The sequence below is a fragment of the Lathyrus oleraceus genome, chromosome 3, assembly GCF_024323335.1.
Source record: "Lathyrus oleraceus cultivar Zhongwan6 chromosome 3, CAAS_Psat_ZW6_1.0, whole genome shotgun sequence".
Taxonomy (NCBI): Eukaryota; Viridiplantae; Streptophyta; class Magnoliopsida; order Fabales; family Fabaceae; genus Lathyrus; species Lathyrus oleraceus.
This window is the reverse complement of record NC_066581.1, coordinates 203246955-203254766: the sequence shown is the minus strand read 5'-3', so window position 1 is coordinate 203254766 and position 7812 is coordinate 203246955.

The following is a 7812-nucleotide window of genomic DNA, read 5'->3' as shown; positions in this document are numbered from 1 at the left end:
TATGCCCCAATTGTTCCACTACATCAAAATCGCTCTTACAGATGATTTTCAGCATCTCTTCCATTTCCTGTTTGGCAACATCTTCAGAAGTAACTTCGACCGATGTCTCTGACTGAGGAGGATTGACTGGTCTTTTTCCTCGAATTTCGGGAGCGGGAGGTGAGATTTCTGGGGAGTAGATCCTTCCACTTCGAGTAACTTTACTAGTCCCCACAATATCATTAGGATTAGCAGAACTACCAACTGCTTTATGCCATGGATGTAAACGTCGCCTCCATAGTTCCACGGAATAGCTTTGCTGGAGGAATATGGCACGGGGCCAGGTGCGGTAATAATCAGGGGAGCCACTTTGGGCTCAGCGGTAATCTTCACAGGCACTCTAGTAGCGGTAATCTTCACTGGAGCTTTGGACCTAGCAATCACAGATACCTCTTCAATAGAGTTGTCTACCTTAGGAACCCTTTCAAATAGAATTGTACGATCATCCATCAGCCGTTGAATGCCGTTCTTCAACTTCAAACAATCATTGGGTCGGAGTACACAGAGATCGCAATCTTCAGCACAACCTGGAAATAAACCAGCTTGCAATAAATTCTTCTTAACGATCAGGAGAGGAGATGCTAAATCAGCAACGTCAGTAACGTGAGAATTGTCGTCCACAACATTAACATTCTGGTCATGATTAGGCATAGGTGTTGTGATGACATTGGGGGTCGCCGGAGGATCAAATTCAATTTCTCCAGCGTCGATCATATCCTGAATCTTGTTCTTCAATAACCAGCAATCATTCGTATCATGCCCGGGGCTATCGGAGTGATAGGCACACCTGGCGTTGGGATTATAACAAGGAGAAGTAGTGTTGGGATTTGCAGGAGGGCCTCTGAGGGTAATCAAATTGGCCTTTAACATACTCTGCAGTGCTTGGGTTAAAGTCATATTGATCTTGGTAAACTGTCTTCTCGACCTGTCTTGTCTGTGTTGGAAGTTCTGAGATGGCGGTGCGGCAATTGTAACTGCCCCAACAGTATGGTCACGATTCTTCTTGTTATGCTTCCTCTCACTGTACACAGCATTTGATTCATTCTTTCCCTGATATGACTTTTTGGTGCTTGCAGAAGTAGCTGCCTGTATCTTTCCACTTCGAATGCCGCTTTCAACCCGTTCACCTGTCAAGATAAGTTCAGTGAAACCTGACGAGGAACTTCCCAGTAGATGGCTGTAGAATGGGCCAGTCAGTGTACCCATGAACATGTCCACTAACTCTTGATCAGTCATAGGGGGTTTGACTCTGCCAGCCAAATCTCTCCACTTTTGAGCATATTCTTTGAAACTTTCTTTAGAGCCCATAGTCATATTTTGTAGCTGTAGCCGAGTAGGCGCTAACTCAGAATTATACTGGTAGTGCTTGTAGAAAGCTGTTGCTAAATCAGTCCATGTGCGGATGTTAGAGCTCTCAAGCTGATAATACCACTCTAACTGTGTGCCAGACAGACTCTCTTGGAAGAAATGGATCCACAGTTTCTTATCAGTAGTGTGCGGCTGAATCTTTCTCACATAAGCCCTTAGATGCATCTGAGGACAAGAGGCGCCATCATACTTAGTGAAAATGGGAACCTTGAATTTGCGGGGAATGACCACATCGGAGACCAGACCCAAGTTTTCGAAATCCAGACCGGGCACTTTCTGCCCCTCCATAGCTAGCATACGTTCTTCCAGCAACTTGTACTTATCATCCTTCGGAGAGTACTGTTCATGTTCATAATCTTCATCGTCGTCCTCAGAATTGACGAGATTAGGATTCTCATCTTCCGAATCATTCTCGGTCTCTTCTTCTGAATCCTTCGGAATTCTAATCTTGACTCCTGTAACCTGTCCCTTAAGCCTTCTCCCCGGGTTGATGTAACCCACAGGTTTCTGGTCCTTCTTCTTCTCCATCAAAAGAGCTTTCAGTTCTTCCTGCCCCTTAGATAAGCTCAGCATCATTTCCTGGAATTGAGCATTCTGGGCCTGGAGATCTTTGACAGTTTGTTCGAGAGCCATTGTTCAATCTGTTTGAATCTGCTGGAATCTGTTTGATAGGAAAATCGTGAGAACACTGATCCTTTAGAATACCTGTTATGCGATGCAATGCAATGTATGAAATGTTTTCAAGGACTTTCGGGATTTAACTTTGCATAAACTAACAAAAAGAGCTTTTTTTTTTCTCTTTTGTTTTTGCTTTTGTTTTTTCTGTTTTTTTTTTTAGCAGAGTTAAATCCCTAAATCCTTGAAATGGTTAGTACAATGCCATGATGTTATGATGTTATGTTGTTATGATGTCATGTTGTTAGATAAATAACAAGCACAAGCAAGTCACACAACAATCATTCCTAGGTTTTAAGGCTTGCGTGAGTTCCATAGGTAAATACCCTCCCCACTGAAGTTTGGTTGGTTCAACCTGTCTTAGAATAGTAACCGGGTTCTAGAAGGATCTCAAATCATTGACCTTTCCTTAAGTCCACTTCAGTGCAACACCAAGTGGTTGACCGAAGCTTCCCTAAAGTCCAATCTCAAAGAGTGTAGTATCGAGTCTCAACCAACTCCAGTCGGAACCGAAGCCAGTTATCTCACTACTTTCTAATGGCCAGGATGAGTCAATTAGGGTTCTAAAGGTCTGGTTAATGCTTTTATGACACCACGCGAATGCCAAATATTTCCTCAACTAACATGAGGAACATCAGGACATCCAAAGTGCCACATTAACCGTAGCCATCATTTTGACCATTCCAGTATACGCCGGACAGTCGCGATGATCTCTTGCTACTTACCTAAGGTACACTAGATCCGGGTGTAGGATCTTTCACTCAAGCATAACATACCCAAGCAATCCCTTAAAAATAAATCAGACAAATTGAATAAGTGATCTTGTTTTTAAGGTAACCTCTCTTTTTAAATATTCCGATTCCCCAGCAGAGTCGCCAGTTCTGTCATACGGTGAACTGGACTTTTTTGTGGTTTTAATCGCAATGTCGCGGTTAGCAAGAGTCGCCACCGACTTTTCTTTTATCCAATAAGGAAAGGTGGAAAAGAACAGGAAAAACCTTAATTTAGATTTTGGGTTCGGGAGGTACATTATACAAAGGGAAGGTGTTAGCACCCTTTGTATCCATGGTTATCCATGGGCTCTTAATTGCTCGATCACTTATATTATTTTTGTCTAAAAAAGTGTTTGTGAATTGTTTGGAAAATTGTTTTGAAAAGAGAATTTAACTTTGTAATGATTCTTGTATGAATGTATACAAAGTGGTTATCCCGTTTTAGTTTTGAAAATTGTTTAGAAAAATATAACTCGGTAATGATTCTAGTATGAATGTATACCAAGTGGTGATTTTCTAAAGGCATTTTGAAAGGTGTGAGGTGCAAAAAAAAATGTTTTAAGTTGTGAGCCAGCAATTAAGAGTTATACCGACCCAAGGTCTTTACGGGCATTTCCTATCCTTATGAGGGTAAAACTGTCCTTATTATTGAGAAATAAGTAGTTTTATCCTTTGGATGTAAAAGGGTCATCGTAGGGTCATCGATTGGTCATTGAAGGCAACAGTTATGAGGATACCTTAGCATTCGAAGGGACCATCATCATTTAACCGTAGGCAACATCGGAGGGTCATCGAGGGACAAAGTTGTATATTCGAAGGCAACATCCGAGGGACTATAATTTATTTTATGATGATTTAACCGAAGGGTCTTTGCTAAGGGTATCCCCACGTTCGCGGGACATGACCGTAATATCGTAATCGTAAGGCAACAAAGAGAGGTCCAAGATCACTTATTCAAAGGCAAAGTTTTACAATTAATTATATAATTAGGATGAAACTCCACATTAAAATTATTAAAAATAATATATTAAAAAATTAATACATTAGAAATTAATACATTAAAAAATTAATTTAGGGTGAAACTCCACAAGGGTATCCCACAAATAAAGTGGAATACCTAGCCAATAACCTTTTCCTGGGATATGTGAACCTTTACGAAACTCAAAAAAAGAAACATGTCAGAACACCAAATCAGGGTGCAATCGAAGATTACACCGGAGAAATATCACAACAATAAATAGGATAGGATAAATAATGCATGGCTATGATAAAAACATAAAAAAAAACAGACTAGAAGAATCAGGTACTGTCTCGTTCGTCCTCTGCCTCGCCTAGCGAAGGCCACGGATTTTGAATTTGAAAACAGCCCCATGTTAGGAACTTTGAATTTTATGGCATTTTATCACAGGAATAACATGGTCAAACATTCAGGGTATTCAGGCATATTTAAATTCCCATACGAAAGCAAATTATATATCAACATTTAATCATGATGCATTATATATGTAGATATGGCCAATTGAAAGTATAAACAATAGAGATACGCAAACCTGTTTGCCAATTCAAGGTTGAAGGGATTGACCACTTGTAGTATCGGAATAAGTTAGGCAGCGGGAATTGGACGGCGATGGCTTCGGTGCAGATGGGCTGCCTTCAGGGTTTCTTTACTCTGAATTCTCCGGGTAGGCAGGGTTCCTATGCCAAAGTTTCTATCCGTCCTTCTCTGTTCTCTCTCTTTCTTTTTCCTCAAGGTTTTGTTCCAAGGAAACCTCAGAGTGTTTTGTTTCTCTTCCTTCTTTCTCCAGTAAATCTCCCAGTGTAAACTCCAAGTCTAAACTCCCCTACTGAAACTTCAGTATTTATAGACTAATTTCGTGGGTAATGGGCTTGGAATGAGGGAGACCCAAGTCCAAAATAATTTGTTATATTTTATTTATTTATTTATTTTAATTATTTAATTAATTAATTAATTAAATTTTTTTTCTTTTTTTTTCTTTTTTTTTTCGTTTTTTTTTTTTTTTTTTTTTTTTTTTTTTTTTTTTTAGGAAAAATGATGGGTAATTTTTGGGGTATGACACACCTCAATGCGAAGCGATTACCACTTTTAAAATACTGAATATATGCCTAATTGAAACTAATTTTGCTCTGGATCTTCCTCTGCTCTAAGTTTGGGTGATTAAACAAATGAATTTAAGTCTCTATTTATAGGCAAGTAAAATGATGGAAATGACAAGGATGCCCTTCAGTTTGAATTTGGGAGGGAAAACTTTTCCTCTTGTGGCGCCCACCACAAGTCCATGGCGCCCGCCACAAGGCCAATCTGTGGCGCCTTAATGGAAGTTGTGGGGAACGTGGCAGTTGAGGAAAGTTGAGCTAGGACACGTCATGGCAGGGTCTATGGCGCCAGCCACAAGTGCAAAATGCTGAATTTTAGGGTTTTTAGCTCGTTTTCACTCCTTTTCTCGATCGGGGCTCCGATTAAAGTAAAAACCTGAAAACAAAGAGAAACATAGTAATAACACAACAAAATAACAATAAAACTACTAAAATGCATGCGAAATCGGAGTCGAAAATACGACGAATTTCAGTGTCATCAAACTCTCCCACACTTAAACCTTTGCTTGTCCTCAAGCAAGACTCTAAAAAGCTTATAAAAGAAGAACAGGTGTCGACGATTGATTCGGGCTAGAAAGATTTCTAAGTTCAAGTCGGGATGCAGTGATAGGTACTAACTGAGTGAGCTAAGGGTATCTTGATGACACTTATCCACAAACACGGACATAAACTTCATTCATATATTAACCAACCCATATTATCCCACAATACCTAGGCCTGCCTCTTCATCTCTTTTTGTGTCCTTTTCATTCAGGCGCAATCACATTAAGTCTGTTATCCGTACATGCTTCATAGCAGAGTGACATGTTAATGATTATGATCCAAACATGGGGTTCCTGGCACATAAATATGTGTAAACCCTTTTATTTGACCCAACTGCAATTGTGGGGGATCGGATCGTAATCCGCCCTACCGAGTTCATTGCCAGATACCTCTGAACCAACTAACAGCGGGTAAGTTTTTTTCTTTTTCTTTTTCTTTTTGTATCAAATTTTTACAACTCTCTGGTTTAAATGACTTTGTGAGGGTCACCTATACCGGATTTGCCTTTTTACTTTCTTTTATTTATTTATTTCACTGGATCATTCACTTATGTTCATCGGTCCCCTACGTAGAGGATGCGTAGGCCGGAGTTGACTGCTGGAATAAACTACTGAGGACTTATACCGAAATGATGATTGAGACCATGGTATATGGGGTTTCGGGAATGGTTCCTATATTTACAAAGTCTATGGTGCTAAAACAATACTGATGTTTCAAAAAGTTCTCCCAAGTCACCGCATCCTTACTCAAACCCGTCTTTAAAAACCCATAAACTTTCAGAATAACACTATTTTCTTTTGCAAAAAAAAAAAATTTGTTAGGGCTAAAGGTATGGGGAGATTAGACTGTACTAAACATACATTATACTGGTGACTCGTTAGACACATGCATTATCTAAGACACTTAAACTAAAAGCAAAATAAAATAAACAACTAAAAGGCAATAAAAATATAAAAATAAATAAACTATCTAAAAACAGCAAAGAAAATAAAAAAATTGAACAAAAATAGAGAAAGCGATAAAGCCTCTCTGATCCATCCTGGCCTGTAAGGCATCCTGAGCAGTCCTCACCTCTCGAAGGTTACCCAAAATGGAACCCTGAGTGGCTTCTATGAGTGAAGTATGTTCACGGTGGTATTGTTGCTGACGGGCTTGCGTATTTGTGATCGTTAGTAGGGACTGTAAAACAGTATCATAGGATTTATCTGTCCTCCGCTGCGATTCTTGCATGAAGCTCATGTTATCCGCCAATTGTTGTTGGATGGAAGAGAGTAGGTCATCACGCCTTTGCTCTCTAGCAATGTGGTCACGCCACATCTCTTCTGTAATATAGAAGCCAGGAGCAGTACCTACAAAAGAAGAAGATGGTGCGGTGTGTGGTGGTGAAGGATGATGGGGGGACACATGAGGTACGGGAAATCGCTCTCGCCGATCATATTCATCATCAGTGTCGTGTCCCTCCTCATCAGGAACATTAGGAGGAAGAGGACCCAAAACAGGTGGAGCATTTAAAACGTAGGTCCAATTTCTTTCATCACATACATCAGTACGTCTAGTGCATGGTAAAACAACAGATGGGATAGCTACACCATGAACCATAAGAACATAGCCTCCTTCTCTCCTTAATCGGCACAATTTCATGTCTCTCAGAAATTTTAGGTTAATTGTGCAAGGAGGTAAGGGGTCTAGGGTAGTTATCTCATTGTTCAGGTTAAACGCCCGAGCAATAGACGTAATCAATCCTCCGAAAACAATCGGTCCCGCTTTATTTAAAGTTAAAGCCATATGCGCGAGCATGAACGGGACCAAATTAATTCTTCTATTTGTGAGGCTTCCTTACAAAAATAGAAGCTCTCTAGCATTTACCTTATTTGGATTCTCTCGGCCAAAAATAGTACATGCCAATAGATATCTGAAAACTCTGATGGTCGGGTTATGGATAGTCGAGGCAAGAATTCCTTCAAAAGAATTTATGGAAGTGTTTGACAATCTTTGCCAGAAGGAAAACACCTCGACTGACCAATCCGAATCCAAAGGGGCCTCACAATTAGAACCGTCCCCATGAGGGATTCCTAACAAGCCTGCTAGTTCGTCGGTACTGAATTCATATTCAACAGCAAACATTCTAAATCGGACAGTACCAACGGTGCTAGCAGTGTTAGGATTGACAATATAGATTAAAGAACTTAAAAATTCGATTGTCAATCGCTCATAGGAAGGTTCTTTGTTTGAAAAGATACTATGCAAACCTAAATTATCTAATAAATAAAATATGTTATGATAGATACCCAAAGTGTAG